This window comes from Mercenaria mercenaria, chromosome 6, assembly GCF_021730395.1.
Source record: "Mercenaria mercenaria strain notata chromosome 6, MADL_Memer_1, whole genome shotgun sequence".
In the NCBI taxonomy this organism is placed as follows: domain Eukaryota; kingdom Metazoa; phylum Mollusca; class Bivalvia; order Venerida; family Veneridae; genus Mercenaria; species Mercenaria mercenaria.
This window is the reverse complement of record NC_069366.1, coordinates 635,189-655,252: the sequence shown is the minus strand read 5'-3', so window position 1 is coordinate 655,252 and position 20,064 is coordinate 635,189. Positions and strand designations below refer to the sequence as shown.

General features: G+C 36.3%; 1 protein-coding gene across 4 annotated transcripts in view; it reads left to right on the top strand.

The window, feature by feature from the left end:
- The first annotated feature begins 345 nt into the window (after nt 1-345).
- Nucleotides 346-20,064, top strand: part of LOC123550700 (ankyrin repeat domain-containing protein 12-like) — a 97,154-nt gene continuing 77,435 nt past the window's right edge. For 2 of the 4 annotated variants that reach the window (XM_053544932.1, XM_053544929.1), the window contains exon 1: nt 413-637. The gene's annotated coding sequence lies outside the window, so the exon portion shown is untranslated. Of the gene's footprint in view, nt 638-13,899; nt 14,052-20,064 lie in introns of those variants that run through there. The other 2 variants (XM_053544931.1, XM_053544930.1) reach the window with 2 other exon arrangements.

Genomic DNA, 20,064 nt, shown 5'->3' with positions numbered 1-20,064 from the left:
ATCGACCTTGTCAAACGCCTTGGAGAAGTCCATTACAATAACATCTGTTTGTTGACCCTGTTCAGTGTTATTGTAAAGTTCCTGAGTGAAATTAATGAGCTGAGTCTCACAACTGTGACCTGATCTAAAGCCATGCTGGAACTGGCTAAGTAGCTTATGCTTGTCAAAATAGGTCATAAGATTGGAAACAACAATGTGTTCAAGGAGTTTAGAATATTTATAATTATACAGGTTATAGGAACTTTCCCTTTGCTACACTTATGTGAAATAAAAGGGGGATATCAATAGTTTATAATTCATGCAGAACGGGATTATTACGGCACCGAGCGACGTCCAAGCTATGTAGCCAATCGGTATTACTGTTACATCAATGGTATGGATAGATCGTCACATGACGAATGTAACCAATTGAAAATGCGTTTAAACCCGCGTAAGTTAAAGCAATCGTCCTCCTGAAGGTGAGTGATCAGAATCAATCGCCGATTATAACGCTGTGTGATTCACAAATTTGCTGGAATTAACGTTTCTGGATTGTTGAATTATAAAGCTATCGTAAGCACGCTATCTGTGTAAGGAGATCATTATATTGTCACCGGAATAACGTTTTGAATAACAGCACAACACAACAGATTTAGAGGTACGCCATTGAGAAAATCCAAGAGTTACGTCCCTTTCATATATTGTAAACAAATAAACTGATATGATTGTAATTGCTGTATAGAAATTTATATCGCTGTCCTTAGTCATTAAAATTCTAATGCTATGTTAATTCATAGTTAGTGTTCAATAAATACCATTTATTAACTTACTTTTGTTTTACAAAGTAAGGAACCAGACCGTAGCTATCAGGTCTAGTATATTCCCCGATTGGTGCATCATGCACCGATCGGTGTATCATGCACCAATTGGTGTATTCAGCGATACACCAATCGGTGTATCAACACGCAGGATGCTATTTTAAAACAAAATATTTCGAGAACCGGAAAAAAACGCATTCCGATACCTTCACATGTTGTTGATAAGATCGGCCAATAAATAATATGTAAGTAGTACATGTGAATGTGTTTTATCATTACGTTACCTAATACAAATCAAAAATAATGAAATAATTTGAAAACTTCACCTCGGAGGGTTGTTCTTTAGTTTTTCCCATGATGCGGAAATATCAAATACATGTGAAATAACGGTCAGTTGATAAATTTTCTTAGCCAATACACTGATCAGTGTATTGTTGAATACACCAATTGGTGCATGATACACCGATCGGTGCATGATGCACCAATCGGGGAATATACTAGACCTGGCTATTGGCCAAGGTTACTTGACCCCCATTAGAAATCTGAACTACTTGATCCCTTATTCCAGCACTCAATACTTTGCTAACTCTTATTTCCCTAGAACCATCCGTCTCTGGAACTCCCTCCTCACATCAGTCAAAGCTAGCCCCAGCCTCAGTATCTTTACAGAGAGGCTGGTGGCGGTCCAGGGGTCACACTGGGAATTTTTTTCTCTGAGCCACTGCTTTTTCCGAAGATAAAATTATGAGGCAAACAACTGCGAAAGCATAGTATTGACGTTCTTGTAGGACTACATTATATGTACCAAAGTACTCATACTACTCAAGAAATTAATGTAGCTATTACATATTTCTTAGTAACCCTTTAAAAAGCTATTTAGAAAATAAATTTGTGTTAATTTCTAAAATTATCATTTTTATAAACATCATTCTGCCATTTAATAAACAAATCCTAGCTGGAGCACTGGTAAATAAACAAATTCTGAAAATCACATTGAAAATAAAGATGTCAAAAAAGAAAAAAAATGTTTATTTTGCATACTGCCTATAAGTGGGTGGGGTTCTATGCCTTCGCATGTTGTATTCTCGAAAAATACTTCAAAATAAGAGCTCCTTTTGCAACAGTTGTCATATTTTTCTTAAATGCAGACTTTTTATTGGCTTTTTATTAAGATTGCACTAAAAAATCTCGTCAGAAATGACAGAAATATCCGAAAGTCATGGTCGCGAAAACGGGTGACAAATTCAGAAAACGTAAGTTAGAATTAAATATTTGATAAAATACCTATGTTTTATTGCTTTATATATCATAGCTATTCAATACTTACAATTTCTGCTTGTCTAAAGCATTTTTATTTGCTTTTGCCCAAACTAACCCTCGGCAATCATAGAAAATTTGTCTAACGGCCGACTGCTCATAAAATCGTATCATGTGCACAAAATGTTGATTATAATTATCCAGTTTGTTATTCAATAATCTAATTATCGCCAATTAACTGCCTGATCAAATAAAAAATTTGCAAATTGGCTCCCTCCCTTTCAATAACGGATGTTGTGTCTACACAGATTATCGATTTTTCACACCTTTTGGTTCGTAAAACTGGCAATATTCGTAGTTTTGCAGACAGACATAGCTTCGGGCCATTTTCGCCAATTAGAAAATTTCGGAGCCACATTTAATTTTTTGTCGCAAATGGCTCAAGTGGCGATCGACAGCGTGACCCCTGCGGTCACAATGTAATTCTTCCATTCTGTCCTATTTTAACTGTAGCATACTGTCCTTTTATCTTTTACTTTTAATACTGTAATATACTAAATTTCTTTAACAACTGTTTCTCTGACAGCGCCGACCAGTCATAATCGGAAATCGATTGTTGGTTGTACCGATGTAGATGTAGATGTAGATGTACCATGCTTTCAGTATGGAAGGCTATTTCTTCCCTCTGTGCCTTTGCCTAAAACAGTGGCTAGACTAGAGAACCGGAATCGTTCCCTAGACAGCGAACTAATTCGTCCGGAACCGGTTCTTTAGCCAAAGTACCATGCATAGGCTAGGGAACCTGAATTTTATTTCTATGCATAAAGCTGCCGAAATTCACTTTGTTTCTTTTGTTGAATATTATGCATGTTATTATCTTAACCCTTAGCCTGCTAAATTTCTAAAATGGACTGGTCCATTATTCGATTTGGGCAGTAACACTTATTATTCAAAGTGGTTCTCACTGAAAAGATACTGACTGAATAGTGAACAGTGCAGACCATGATCAGACTGCACAGATGTGCAGGCTGATCTTGGTCTGCACTGGTCACAAAGGCAAAATCACTTGCCGCCGGCAGGCTAAAGGTTAATTAATTTTACCATTGCAAAATGGCCTTGCAAAAATCTTTTTCAATTTTCTAATCACTTGCATACTTTAATCCAATAAAAAACTATCTATCTATCTTCCGTTTAGGTCAAACCAACCCCTCGCAAGGACATAGACCTTGCACGCGTCAACCAACAAAAGAATATTAGTAAGAATGTGAACATAAAGAGGTTTAAAAACAAAGAAATAAGGTTGGTTAAAAACAGGTTTAAAAAAAAATAGAGCAGGTGGTTTGTGCACATGAAATGCCGAAGCGTTACAAACCAGTATTTAAAGTGATACGAGAATCCGCTGGAAGCTTTAATGGCAATTAAACTTTTTTGTACATCCGTAAACATGTAATGACGCATATACAAAACAATGCAGTTTTACATTTAAATAATTTAAGCATAGTACATATTTATCTGTGCATGTTTAAAGCAACTAACATTTCAAAACGTCAAAGTAGTTTTCACGCATTCATTCGGACTAGTTTACATCATTCCAATATGGTGGACAGAATGCGGCGAGTACACTTTGGAGACACAGTAAACGCAGATAAATGCAAGGGCATGGTAAAATTAATTAAGATAATAAATGTGCATGACACTTACCAAAAGAAAAAAAGTGAATTTCGGCAGCTTTATGCATAGAAACAAAATTCCGGTTCCCTAGCCTATGCACAGTGCTTTGGTTAGAGAACTGGTTCCGGGCGAATAACTTTGCTGTCTAGGGAACCGATTCCGGTTCTCTAGCCACTGCCTTTGTCTAATGTCAGTCAATATATTCAGACTTTTAAAACAAATTTGAACGAAGGTCCAACCATGTGTTTTGTTACAGTTTAACATGTTTTAATAGTACACATTTATTGTCAATGTAGCTAAATATTTCAGCTCAGAGGAGTTTAGAAATGAAATTCTGGGTCGATGTTTTAAGATGTTCAGTGGCTATGGCAGTCATAAGTATTTCTAAACACATTTTGGTGTAATGGTGTATAAACATAATTTAAATGAGTTTAAATCAATTTCGTTTTAATGTTAACTTTGGAATTTTTGGTATTTGTTAATGAAAGTTTGTTATATCTGAAACAAATTAAATATAAAAGTTGGATTGGATGGCTGTAGGGGAGGAGGCCGAAAAAATATGATGGTATTTGTCAGTGAAAAGTCTGGTTTTGTCAGTGAAAAGTATGGTTTAGTCAGGGAATTCCATTTTCTCAACTAAGTGACAACCCTGTTTTTATCGGAACATGGTCGTGACGATAGAGAAAATTATTTGCAGGACCTTCGTGCAGATAGCCTTGTCTCAATATAGTAGCTAAAAATGTCAATTCAGAAAATTAAATGTTTACATACTGCTAGGATCGCTTAGTCGAAAGAAAATTGAAAATTTGTTTCACATGTATTTATCCGATGCATTTGACGTAGAGTCACAATATATTAAATGATTGTTATTCAGCATGTGTATTTGTGCACCTGCAGTTTTGTTTGGGATTTCACTCAGTCAGACCAGTATTATGGTCCTTGCATTAGTGAAAAGTACAAATGAAGTGCCTTAAAGTTTTTGTTGCATTTATCTTAACACAGAGACAGAAAGTAGGGGCACCAATGAGCTGGAGACACACATCTAGATCTTTTTTGTTCCTCCCAAATTTTGAGGGGGAGAGGGGCACTTAGACACCTTTATCTGTCCAACCAGAAGGCAGAAGTCCATATGTCTGAATTTTTGTCATGCATATCTCAAATAGTATTTGACCCGCTGTACAGGGCTCTCGCGAGTGGGCAACTTGAGTGAAATAGTCGCTTTGGAACTTCAAACTTTGCTCATATCTTACCTCAAAGTGAAATTCAAGTTGCTTGATTTTCTTTGATCCACACTGGCTAATTACCGCTATCTGGACTGTTGACAATTTACATGGTGTCAAATTGTGTGTTGAATACACAAACACACACCGAATCTTCTTGCGAGATTTTCGCGAGAACTGTGAAAGCGAATCACATTATCAGGGATTTCCCTTGACTTTTCTGGATGGGGGTCTCGGGACTCCCACACTTGCCAATTTGGGAGTCCTGGGTGAATTTTGGGGGTCCCCAGTTATTATATTTAATGAGATTTTCATGAATTGTATAGCAAATATCTAACAAGCTAAAAGATACAATATTGTATTTATAAGTTGACCTGTATTTATTTTCATTCATCCTACTGGTAACCCTGATAATTACCTTTTTAATTTTATATGATTCATGTCAGCTAAAATTTCCAAGCTGTAGCCATTAACTAGATTTTGTCATTGACCGTTTTCATCAAATTTATGATACTATGACTGTGGTCTGTCTGAAGAAGCAATTTTGTTCAATAATACAGTTTTGATACACAGTAGCTGCAATACATAAGCCATTTATAACGTTATTTCAGCAGCAATTTTAACAATACAAAATTATCTGTCCACTCGTGTGAAAACTTTCTTTCTTTCGAGTTTCTCTTGGTTTTAGTTTCAGCTCCATCAGACTTGCCTAGGCTAATATCATTTGGAACGTTCTCGCATTATTATTTAAGTCTGTTGAGAATTTATCTCCAAAAAATAAATAAAGTAACGGTAGCCATAATCGTGTGTCAGCTAGACGCTTGAATTGTGCAAGCACAGGTGACAGTAACTACCGAAAAGAACCTTAAATACTGAAAAGGACCAAATTACTGAAAATGGGAACAGCGAAAAAGCCGGTCCCGCAGACGCACGCCAGTTCACTAATGCTAGTTCTTGGCCCAAATACGAGTCAGGGACGCAGAAAACCTGCGTCCGGGAAATCCTTGAATTATCTGATACACCAGAGACGATTGTGTTCGGCCAATTAGCGCTGCGGTTACGTCTTTGACACTTTCCGTTTAATTGTCAACATGTGTGAGTGCAAAAACTATGTTTTACAAAGAAATTGTTGATTAACCTTGCGATTAATTGGAATTGTACCCAATTATTTGGTATATCTTGTAAAAGAACGGCCAAGAGAACGACATGTAAAGTATAAACTAAGTTAAATTGACTTTCATCTGAATTGATTTGAATATGTATTTCTACTAGAAATTCTAGTTTACACAGTTTACTTACAGTTTTATTCGAGTGAGATACTGTTCACCGAAGTGGTGACTCGGGAAGTGGTGACTCGGTATTACTATTAATAATAAACACTTTCATCCTGCATTCATAAAAGATATAACTAAAAATCGGCGGGTTAGATTTACAGCATCGGCTTGAATTGTGGAAAACAACTTTTTTTCAGAATTTTGTAATGAAACCATAACCACTGTATGGAAAATGATGCAACTAAAAATATGAATGGTCACATCAATGTTTTTTTTTTTATCTAGAAACAAGAAAATTATAATCACTCAACAGCGTTGAGATAGAAAAAGTCTTCCCACTTTTCCCTAAAGTCTCCCCACTTCTCCCTAAATCAGCTTGAGGGAGAAGTGACTTCTCCCAAAAAATTGGACCTAGCTAGACCCCTGGCCACAGTTGTGACTTCCTTTCACTGCACCTGGGGCTTTATTTTGTATTAACCCTTCCCTCCCCTCCCACAAAAAAAAAAGAAAGAAAAAATTACTCCTCCAACTTCTTTTACGTGTGTTTCTCAATGATGTTTTGTATTATCCATACAGTGTTCTGTTTTGTCAATGATATAGATCTATACGATCTTTGACACAGACATGTTAAAGCATGCTACCATACTTGAGAATTCTAAAATGAACTGTCTTATAAAACAAATACAGGTGACCTGCTTATACTTCCTGAAACAAGGGAAGGTTTACAGTTGTGTCTTCATTCTTTACAACTCTTTTGTGTTATGAATAATGAAAACTGAAGATCAATGCTATAAAAGGAAAGATTTTTAACATTAAAGAGAATTGGTAATAAATTTTGTGCTTTGTTGCTCACCCGAACTAAAAATTCATGGTGAGCTACATGTATTACTATTAGCATAGGTGGATGGTACCTGTAGCATCCATCGTCTGTTGTCTTAAATTTACATAAAAATCTTTGCATAAGAAATTACTAGTCATAATCACAGCAGCCTTGGTTTGTAGTGTCCTGGCAGGGTCCTGTTTTAAGTTTATTCAAATGGTATTGCTTGATGCCTTTTAGGGGCTGATAGATTTTAGCAGTAGAAAAACATTTCCACAATTTACTCACATTATTTGCATGCTAGATCTTCATCAAATGTACCTGTATATGTCTGCACCCCCTCATTATAAGGTCCTTTTCAAAATTTGTTCAAATGGGATTGCTTTGTCCCTTAAAAGGCTAGAGCTACAAAATGTAAAAATAGAAGATCTTTTGAGCAACTTCTCATAAACCTGATGGACCTGCATCAAAATCTAGAGTAAGGTCTTCTCCCAGTTTTATTCAAATGACACCTTTAAGGGTTTGCTAAAGCCAAAAATAAACATTTTATACAATTTCTCGCGAACTAGTTGATAGAACTTCATCAATCTTTGTATGTAGTATCATTATAAAGTCCTCTAACTAGTGGCACATGATCTGTTTTATGTTTTTTTTAAATACTAAAAAGATGTTTCAGTGTGTTGTACATATATTTAAGGTCAAATAGTGATGTTCAGGTTAGCGACTTAGTGCCAGTATGGTCGTCTTGTTGATGTTAATCTGTAATGCAAGATTAAATCAGCTTCTGTTAAGTTGTTTAGTGTTTGAAGTTTACAGTGTTGACAAACAATTATTCAATGAACGTTGCAGATATACACAAATTTTCAGTTACAAAATTATTGACTCAGTTAAAAAGGTTGAGGGCTGGACAGAAAATTCTTAACTCCTTCATTCTTCTTCTTATATTTGTTTTTAAGCCAAACATTTTTAGACTGTGTACACTTCACTTTTTGCCATCAAAGGAATGTTGTTGTAAATTATCATGCATAAGAAAAGATAATATGTAGAAGTAACAGGTATGCATGATATTATTTATCAGTCATCGGCAGAAGATTTTTTTTGGGTCTAAAAAAACAGTGAAATTTCTCTCTTGCTTCGTGTGGGTACCTGTTACAGAAAGTTGTCTATAGCCCAGAGTATACATGTACTCGTCACCTCGGCATAAAATAAGTGGAAGCACTTACTGACTTTTTGAGCTGACGATTAACCTTAACCTGCTAAATTTCTAAAATGGACTGGTCCATCATTCAGTTTGGTCAGTACCATTTATTATTCGAGGGGTGTTTACTGAAAATTTACTGACAGAATAGTAAACAGTGCAGATTGGCCTGCATGGATGTGGATGTGCAGGGTGATCTTGGTCTGCACTGGTCACAAAGGCAGAATCACTTGCCACCAGTAGGCTAAAGGTTATTAAAGTAACATGTATCTGTTACAAAACATTGTATTGGTAGGTGTCAGCTTCAGTGGGTATTCTGTTGATGGGGATCCTATGAAATTTAATATAATAAAAAAAAACAAAGCATTTAAATTTAGAACACAGTCAAGGTCTTATGAATTTAGTTAAACTTTGTCGTTTTTTTTTATCCCAGTTTAATACCAGTTTGTTGGAAACTTGGGCCTATTCTTTGTCAGTTTGGATTTTTTGTGAAACAAATACAAGTTGTCAGGGCTCTTCTTCAGGAAATTGGGAAGAGGCCCTGGCCTCTCAAATTGGGAAATTCATATAACGCGATAATTGCTCATTTTGGGAAAAGAGCATTTTATTGAAACAGGGTCTTATTTCCTTCTGCAAAAGAGGTACGTAACAAAGGACACAGTGTGGTGGTTTCCTACCATCATCTTACGAATATAAGACGCACATTTTTTACCGAGATTCTGGTCTCGAAGGACCGATGCATCCTATACATGGGGATAGAAAAAGACCAAACATTTCCCCCGACTCAAAAATTAAGAAAATCGATCTTTGTTTACACCGCATACCTCTATATTGAAGAGAATTCAAGGGGTGTAAATACCAGTGACTCGGGCATAGCTAATAGCCAGAATCGGGACACGGCGTCTTAAATTACTTTTGTATTAAATGTAAAATTTAGAGCTCACGTAAAATCTTAAGATAAATAAATGCTGTTTTTCATTAAAATATATTTTACAACGCATTTCTGTAACTGATCATTAAGTTTTTAACAAGACCTGTGTAAAACTTTCCCGGCGTTTTTTTTTTATTTTGCATTAAAATACTTGAAACTCCAGATCAAGTAGCCCGGTTATCGATTATCTAGTCTTCAAACATAATTTTGACAGTTGTCTATAATCCTCTTGTTCATTGAGAAATTCACGCCCGAGGCATTACTTATCTTACACCTACTGTCACAATCTGCAAACAATTTACCGTTTAATCATACTTGGAGGCAATTGTAAACATGTGCATGCAAGATTTTAGACTGATCCGATATGATCATAGTCGCTGATCCCTAATGTTCAAAACAATTTGCAAACCAGTCTTAAAATTACGTCATTTTACCGCCACATGCCAAAGTGTACTTTCGTTTTCACTGACGTCAATATTCATGGAGTGATCAGAGGATGCGGCAGTTTAGTGCTTACACAGAGTTTATGCTTTTCAATTTGAATACTTGCACAACATGCAAAAACATCGACAATGATTTAGCAAAAACCGGCGAGTTCATAGAAACTATAGCGAATTTCGGACAAACATAAATTCGGATAAGTGGGTATAAGCATTTTTCCAGAATGCTGCTGATATTTTTTCACTGCGTCCTATACTCGAGTATGACCTATAATCGGCCGATTACGGTAATCATAAATAGCTCATTGCTTCCTATTTATGAAATATAATTTCAAACAAAAAAAAAACGTTTCTCTGCCACAGCTGGGGAAAAAATGACCTTAATTTCAATTGGGAAGTGGCCTCTGTTATATAAGGATGAAAAGCCCTGATTCACGACGGAAAATGTGGTAGTCACATCACAAGATAAAGGCATTATGAGCCTTTAAGACTGTAGGAGACTTGACAAAACATTTCTATGACCTAAATTACATCCCTTTAAAAATTGTGAGTGATAATTTAATTTATTTATATTACTTGTATCTAACAGTTTTTGTTGTTTAATCATTAAATTGATTCTTTTTCCACCTGTCATATATGCAGAAATTCTTGGCTCAGACAGCGGAATGTGCGAGATAGTGGCACCCATCCCTCATACCCCACCCCAAGATTTCTATTTTAGAGAGAGCTGGAGGATATCAGGTGATTGATGACAATAGAGTACTGACAGCTGAGTCATTGTACACAAGAATACAGGAGTGCACCTGCACGCATAATTACATGTACAACATGACACTTTTTAGCTCGACTATTCGAAGAATAGTCTAGCTATTCTACTCACCCTGGCGTCGGCGTCGGCGTCGGCGTCGGCGTCGGCGTCGGCGTCACACCTTGGTTAAGTTTTTGCATGCAAGTACATACAGCTATCATTTAAAGGCATATAGCTTTGAAACTTATTTATTCTTTTTCTAGGTCAATTACCAACCTCTCTGGGTCAAGTCCCATAACTCTGACATGTATTTTGAGCAAATTATGCCCCCTTTTGGACTTAGAAAATTTTGGTTAAAGTTTTACATGCAAGTTACTATCTCCAAAACTAATGCAGATATTGAATTGAAACTTCACATGTGTCTTCGGGGTTATAAAACTAGTTGATAGCACCAAGTCCCATAACTCTGACCTTCATTTTGGCCAAATTATGCCCCCTTTTGGACTTAGGAAATTCTGGTTAAAGTTTTGCGTGCAAGTACATACAGCTATTACTAAAAGGCATATAGATTTGAAACTTATTTTTTCTTTTTCTAGATCAATTACCTACCTCACTGGGTCAAGTCCCATAACTCTGACATGTATTTTGAGCAAATTATGCCCCCTTTTGGACTTAGAAAATTCTGGTTAAAGTTTTACATGCAAGTTACTATCTCCAAAACTAATGCAGATATTGAATTGAAACTTCACATGTGTCTTCGGGGTTATAAAACTAGTTGATAGCACCAAGACCCATAACTCTGACCTTCATTTTGGCCAAATTATGCCCCCTTTTGGACTTAGAAAATTCTGGTTAAAGTTTTGCGTGCAAGTACATACAGCTATTACTAAAAGGCATATAGATTTGAAACTTATTTTTTCTTTTTCTAGATCAATTACCTACCTCACTGGGTCAAGTCCCATAACTCTGACACGTATTTTGGGCAAATTATACCCCCTTTTGGACTTAGAAAATTCTGGTTAAAGTTTTACATGCAAGTAACTATCTCCAAAACTACTACAGATATTAAATTGAAACTTCACATGTGTCTTCGGGGTTATAAAACTAGTTGATAGCACCAAGTCCCATAACTCTGACATGTATTTTGGCCAAATTATGCCCCCTTTTGGACTTAGAAAATCCTGGTTAAAGTTTTGCGTGCAAGTACATACAGCTATTACCAAAAGGCATATAGCTTTGAAACTTATTTATTCTTTTTCAAGGTCAATAACCAACCTCGCTGGGTCAAGTTCCATAACTCTTAACATGTATTTTGAGCAAATTATGCCCCCTTTTGGACTTAGAAAATTGTGGTTAAAGTTTAACATGCAAGTTACTATCCCCAAAACTAATGCAGATATTGAATTGAAACTTAACATGTTTCTTCGGGGTTATAAAACTAGTTGATAACATCAAGTCCCATAACTCTGATATGTATTTTGGTCAAATTATGTCCCCTTTCGAACTTAAAACTCTTTTGATATTTAACATTTTGGGTAATAATTTCCTGCTTCTGTGACAATATTTCGAATAGTCGAGCTTGGCTGTCTTACGGACAGCTCTTGTTTTGTAATGATCTAGAATAACTTTAAACATTGTCAGTTTGTGCACATTTTCTAGACAACAACTTTCTGTTGTATGGAAAAGGTTGCCAGTACATTTTAATCTTGTTTTGAGTGAAATCTTTTTCACTAAAATATTAAACTTGGTCCAGATACATTCTAAAGCAAATATTGTTCTGGTTATACCCCAGTTTTACCATGTTTATTGCTTTCATGCTTTTTTTCTTGTCTTAACAAACAGGATAACATAAATTTATAAACTTATTCTTGTGGAACTTTCTGTACAGTAAACAGTAGTGAATCAGATTTTATTATGCCCCACTTGAAGAGTGTGGGTCTCAGAGTAAAAGTCAAGGTCACAGAGACCTTGAGATGACCACAGTGACCTTAAGATTGAAATATGTTTCTAATCACTCACTCTACTGCTATCAAACTTGGTAGCATCATTTCCTCTGTTCATTAGTTGATCTTTACTGTTTTTAGGGTCTATAAGTGAAAGTCTTCAGGTCAAGGTCAAGGTGGTTTTGAGACATCTATGCCTCAAGACAAGGGAGGGTATCCAGACCGAAGTACTCGGATATGTTTTCCTCTTGTAAAACTAACTATTGTTTCGTTGGACAATTTATCTGTGTGGCTTTCAGAAAATACCCCTGCCCCCTGTACAAAAAAAATTACAGTCTGCTTCCAAGTCAGTTGCTCTACCAACTGACTTACTGAGCTAACCTGACCTCTGGTTACTCAAAAGTATCCATCCTCACTTCTATTTTGAAGGCTTGAACCTTACTGTGGGATCACAGAGCGAGGCGTCAACTGTTCAGCTTCCAACAGAGTATAGCCCCTACAAACTGCATGCACTGCTTTAACCCGACAGCTGTAGCCCACAGCTTTCCAATATTTCTCGTCACCAAGGTTGTATTTTTATGGAGAAAAACATCGCCCCAGTAGGACTTGAACCTACGACCCCTTGCTTGCCAGTCAAGTGGTGTACCAGCTGAGCTAACCGGGTACTTAATAACTTAGAAGCCTCGAATCACAACATTTAAGATTTTTGTTTTGGCAGAATGACTATGTGTGTTTATCACATTTCATCATTCTTCATGTAAAGCTGTATTTAATAAATTATGATACTGCAAGTAAACAAGTTTCTCCATAGATTTCTTTTTTTCTCTCTTCATGTGAACTGTGAAACTTGGATCAGTGTAATCTAGGCTAGAAAATCCATATTGGTGTTTACTTGCCCTAGTTGAAGGCTTTATGAGATTGTGTATAAATAGGTGTGCACTGGTGTGTATTCCAAGTAGTTATACACAATGAAGGTCGATCTTAATCTGTTCAACATACTTAAAAGATTGAGAGGCACTTTCAAGGGAAGCTTTGGGGCGTCACATGTGGGGAAAACTTTTTGTTGTAGTGTTCTCTGGGTGTATGGTTTACTGTTGTGTTGAAATTTCCTAACAAAAAAACTTTTTGATATAGAACAGTTCAAGCCGAAAATATGATTTATTTTTTTATGCTTTTTTTTGTGCTTTTATAAATAATTGAATTAGGTGGATGTTGAAAAGTAAAGGGGACCTGGGGGTCTGTGGATTTCGAAATTTGTTTGCAGCAGGAAATATAGCTTTTGCTTCAGACCACTCTAGCAACTGGAAATCACATCCCCTAGCCCCGGTCCCAAACTCTAGCAACTGGAAATCACACCCCCTAGCCCCGGTCCCAAAATGTTACTCCTAAAAATATTTAAATTATTATAGCTTTTACCTGACATATGGGCTGTATTTGCTTAAATATCTAGGATGGAATACTTTTTCATGCATGTTTTCTGTATATAATGAGTTTATGTATTTTATACATTTAGTTAGTTATTTATAATGATTATAAAATCGAGGATTTCCACGAATGAGTAATTGTTCTAGTATGTGCTTGAATCGACTTTTGTAGCTCGTTTAGAGAGGATTGGATCTAAAAACTAGCCGGAGGTGTGGAAAGTCAGTCTAAACTGAATTGGTCATCCGTCTATGGAGATTCAGCTGAAATATAGGAGGAAAAGGAAGTCACAAAACTCTTTCTTCTGTTGTTTACATCAAGCCTTGTGTTGTAAATATTTACATATGTACATTGATTTAGGTCTGGCTCCTGCAGATAATACAGGACAGGTCACTGTGTGTTCAGTTTGGGTCAATTTTTGTCTGATAATTTAGTGCCTTGAAACTGTTGTTTTACTAAAAATGATGGAATTAACAGGTAGAAAATGCTATACAATAAGTGCTTTGTAATTTATAATACATGAAAATTGTACTTTTTAAGATACTCCTTGTTTTCTGCATAAATACCATTAGGTGACTTACTTTTCAAACACCTGTTTTGATTTATTATGGGAGCTTCATCCACAAAAATTGTCAGCTTTCTAACTTGAGCAATTTTCACATGGCCAAAATGTTGATGAGGATTGCTGCCATTATATTTCTTGGTTTCTGCACCTAGCCAGTTTTTCACTAAAATTATAGTAAGCAAGTACATTTGTTCAGTAATGGCATTAGTTTTGACATTTAAAATAAATAGTCCTCCAAGAAAAAAAAGTTGTAAAATATGCCCTCTTTTTTTTTATTGAAAAGACATTAAGTACATTTATCATTTTTATCTCATAAAACAGCTGGAAACAGTTTATCATGAAATATGCCTAGAGACATTCATTCTACTATTGTTTTTAATGGGTTGCAATTAAAAATGAATTTACATGTGTATACACTATATTTAGTGTCCTTTTTGAACTACATGTGTAATGCTTGAAATACTTAGTTATTTATTCATAATTTACTATTGTTTAGTAGTGTTGGTTATAAATGTAAAGGTAGTTTTATTTACGTCACTTTGTGAAACAATGAACATAAGCTCTGTAAAGCTTTTGAGCGACCATATTTTAAGAACAGTTGAAATCAAACATACCTTACCCCCCAGCAATTTGCTGGTACCCATTTACAACTGGGTTGACTAAGGCAATCGTGATAAAGTGCCTTGCCCAAGAACACACTGCAGTGGGAGTAGCCAGGAATTGAACCCAAGGTCTTCACCTCTGTAGGAAAGTGTCTTAGCCCGCTCAATGCGTCCCAACTTAACACATACTGGGGAGTGTAATAATATTTTTATGTGTAACATACCACTGATATCTTAAGATCAGAGCGTATAGAAGTTGGATTTATCTTACTTTTGCAAGAATATTGTCCACAGTTCATTGATTTTAGTGGCAAAAAATATATCTCGCTCTGTTTCAACAGTCATGTTTGATAGAAATAACATGACCTTGACGAATTACTTTTTATCAACTGTAGACAAATGCAATTTTAGATTTGTTGTTACCAGATATTTCTTTAAATGGCCAAAATAAATTAGTTTCTATTTAATTAAAGGGAAGTAACAAAGGTGTTAATTATTTAGACTTTGATAGGATTTGCTGAAAAGCATCCTGCAGTTAATACAGATACTAACAAAACTGATTTTAAAGCAGGGGCAATAACTCTGTTGATACTAGGTTGATTTACAAACATTTGCAGATACAAACACGCAAAATTTCAACTGAATGTAAGTTGGAAGAACACACAGTCCACACCAAAAATATCCCTCCATTTTTCAAAGTGGGTGGTCAGGGATGATGAGGTAGATAATTTAGTTATTAGATATTTTATTAGAAGTATGAACTCAATCAGGGGTATAAATTGTATCACTGTCCAAACAAAAAGAACATCAGATGGGACACAAAAGTGTTGTTGTTGTTGTCAAACCACATGCAAATAGTGCTTTTACAATAGGGTTTTATAATTTACCTATTACAATAGGGTTTAAAAAGGTCTTTAATGTATTTAGGAAAAGCTTAGACTGGGCACTTCGTAATCTTACAGTCTTGGGCATAACTTGCAGTGCTATTTATTATCTGGTCAGAATATTATTTTAGTACACGTTTTTGATATAAACAGCTGACCTTTGTGCCAGATATATCACCATGGTGCACAGTTAAATGTTGTATCTTAAAAATACATTTTCCCATTGTCATATATTTGATTGATTTTGTAATTATGCTGGAACCCCCAAGGTTTTATATTTTATACCTGAGTTTAGTCATAAGCCAAAATAATGTAATGATTAATAAATGTATGTAATATATCACATATACAATTAATGATAATTAAATACTGTGAAATCATTAATATTCATGGGTGACTAATTCTTGTGGATTTCAAGGTTGCCGTCAGTGCAGGAAATGAGCCGTGCCATGTGAAAACCAACATAGTGGGTTTGCGACCAGCATGGATCCAGACCAGCCTGCGCATCCACGCAGTCTGGTCAGGATCCATGCTGTTCGCTTTTAAAGCCTATTGGAATTGGAGAAACTGTTAGCGAACAGCATGGATCCTGACCAGACTGCGCGGATGCGCAGGCTGGTCTGGATCCATGCTGGTCGCAAACCCACTATGTTGGTTTTCACATGGCACGGCTCATTTCCTGCACTGACGGCAACCTTGAAATCCACAAGAATTTCAAGTCAAATCTCAACAGACAAAACACATTCCCATAGTATGGCATACATTTCAACATTCACCATATGCTCATGAATGGCTGTTTTGGTCAATACCAGGTAATGTTAAATGATTCCAGGAATGATTATTCAGTATATTAATTTTAGTGGACAATTCAGGCTGACTGTGTGTTGTAACTGAAGTTTAAGACCACAATATGTCTATTGTTAAATACAAGTGATTTATTCATTTGAACATACAGAAAAATCAATTTTGTTTGTTTTATGAAATTGATCAGTTCTTTCAGTATGGAAATGTTCTTGACCCATTTATTCTCTATCTGTTTTCCTCTGACGGATTCATGTGGACAACTATTTGAAAAGCAAGTTGTCATGCAGGACAAGCTGCTTACAATATTCACTCATCCTGCTGCAATGTGTACTTGACCTGCAGTTATCTTTCCTTTCAAGACCTGCAGTTATCTTCCCTTTTAAGACCTGCTGTTATCTTTCCTTTTAAGACCTGCTGTTATCTTCCCTTTTAAGACCTGCTGTTATCTTTCCTTTCAAGACCTGCAGTTATCTTCCCTTTCAAGACCTGCAGTTACCTTCTCTTTCAAGACCTGTAGTTATCTTTCCTTTCAAGACCTGCAGTTATCTTCCCTTTTAAGACCTGCTGTTATCTTTCCTTTCAAAACCTGCAGTTATCTTCCCTTTCAAGACCTGCAGTTATCTTCTCTTTCAAGACCTGCAGTTATCTTTCCTTTCAAGACCTGCTGTTATCTTTCCTTTCAAGACCTGCAGTTATCTTTCCTTTCAAGACCTGCAGTTATCTTTCCTTTTAAGACCTGCTGTTATCTTTCCTTTCAAAACCTGCAGTTATCTTCTCTTTCAAGACCTGCAGTTATCTTCCCTTTCAAGACCTGCAGTTATCTTTCCTTTCAATTTATCTAGTTAATTGATGTATGCTTTTAAGACTAAGTTAGTTTCAGACTTTCAAAGATTGATCAGTTTTTATGCCCCCGGCATCTACTGATGCGGGAGGCATATAGTGATTGTCCTGTCCGTCTGTTCATCCGTCCGTACAAGGTGAACTAAATGGGACCGTTTCGTCTAGCATCAATACCCCTTACTAGAATGGCTTGATACTAATGCAGATGTAACCTGTGACCATTCCTCATCTTCAGACATCACCTGACCTCAGTGTGACCTTGACCTTGACCTCATTTTGGACTTAGGTTGCTTTGTATGGGCCATCTCTTGGTTAACCAAATGGGACCGTTTCGTCTAGCATCAATACCTCTTACAAGAATGAATTGATACTAGTACAGATGTAACCTGTGACCATTCCTCATCTTCAAACATCACCTGACCTCAGTTTGACCTTGACCTTGACCTCGTTTTGGACTTAGGTTGCTTTGTATGGGCCATCTCTTGGTTAACCAAATGGGACCGTTTCGTCTAGCATCAATACCGCTTACAAGAATAAATTGATACTAATACAGATGTAACCTGTGACCATTCCTCATCTTCAAACATCTCCTGACCTCAGTTTGACCATGACCTTGGGTCCTTGACCTCGTTTTGGAAAATCTATCGACAAGGATGCCACCGGGGGCATCAAGCGTTTATTGAACGCAGCTCCTTGTTTCAAGTGCCATTGCCCTGGTATGGAAAGACATACTATTAAAGTTTCATAAGGCTTTTTTATGTTAAAAAACAGATAAAGGAAGCTATCCAAATAGATGGTATACATGTATAATTATAGCGTTAGAAAATCACTACTTTCAATATAACACAATCATGAACTTTATATAGTTAGTGCTATAAAGGGAGGTAATTGAAAACGGTGAATTCAGTGATGTTTTCTACTGTGTTGGTCCGAATTCAGACCTTTGACGAATAGATTAGAAAGAAGTTACTAAAAACAGGATTTAACATTGAAGAAATTGACATATTTATATTCATATAAACAAAAAAATGTGACAGCCACATGTACCAAGTAAAAGATAAACTGTTAGGAGTTGCGTTATTTTTATGCCCCCGAAGGGAGGCATATAGTTTTTGAACCGTCTGTCGGTCTGTACGCAATTTTCGTGTCCGGTCCATATCTTTGTCATCCATGGATGGATTTTCAAATAACTTGGCATGAATGTGTACCACAGTAAGACAACGTGTCGCGCGCAAGACCCAGGTCCGTAGCTCAAAGGTCAAGGTCACACTTAGACCTTAAAGGTCATTTTTCATGATAGTGCATTCGTGTCCGGTCCATACCTTGATCATCCATGGATGGATTTTCAAATAACTTGGCATGAATGTGTACCACAGTAAGACGACATGTCGCGCGCAAGACCCAGGTCCGTAGCTCAAAGGTCAAGGTCACACTTAGACGTTAAAGGTCATTTTTCATGATAGTGCATTCGTGTCCGGTCCATATCTTTGTCATCCATGGATGGATTTTCAAATAACTTGGCATGAATGTGTACCACAGTAAGACGACGTGTCGCGCGCAAGACCCAGGTCTGTAGCTCAAAGGTCAAGGTCACACTTAGACGTTAAAGGTCATATTTCATGATAGTGCATTGATGGGCGTGTCCGGTCCATATCTTTGTCATTCATGCATGGATTTTAAAATTATTGGGCATGAATGTGTACCACAGTAAGACCCAGGTCCGTAGGTGAAAGGTCCTAAACTCTAACATCGGCCATAACTATTCATTCAAAGTGCCATCGGGGGCATGTGTCATCCTATGGAGACAGCTCTTGTTTACATGAGGATTTCAGAAAAAGTCATTAAGGCTTGTAATTTTTGATGCATGTGTAAATTACTGCTTTTAATTAAACTGGTCTGGGTAAATAGATTTACACGATAGAATACAGAAGTTAGGTCTTGTACAGCTATTTTTACAATATCAGCCATTGATCCTTGTTAATGGAAATAATAGATTTTTCTGTTCATGACATCTGTGACATGGGTTTTCAGGAAATATTTTTATCACATTTGCGTCAGCACCAAAAGCTACTTAAGTAGTAGCAACTGTCTGCATAGCGAGGGCTTAATGCAAAACTATTGTAAGTATAATATCACTAAAGGACAAGATAAAATAATTTCACGCTCAGCCCCAAATTAATATTACAAGATAGTGATGATTATGACAGACTTGACAGATCACTTGGTACAAGGATATATACATAACCATTCAAACTGAATGACTTAAGTAGCTGGCCAGGTTAAGCACAGTCTTCGCAAAAGTTGGTTACAAAGTTTCATCCAAAAATGAGGCAGAAAAATTTCACTAAGAACCAGTCTTTTAACTGAAAATTCCAGGAAGTGTTCCAGACTCTTTTATATGCAAAAGTTTCAGAAAATAAAAAAAAAAGATTGTGCAGCCATACATCTTATTGAACTTATTGCAGACTTGGCTATAATCATGTCATTTGTAAGGCTCCTGCTGCTAGACATTGTCTATTTCTGGTAGGCTAATGGAATAAAAATGCTTATTTTTCGGAAATTACTTTAAGAATGTCTTTAATTTCATAGGGGATAGGCTTAAGTCAGTCAAGGATATGGAAAATAATGTGTTGTGTTTATTTTCATCA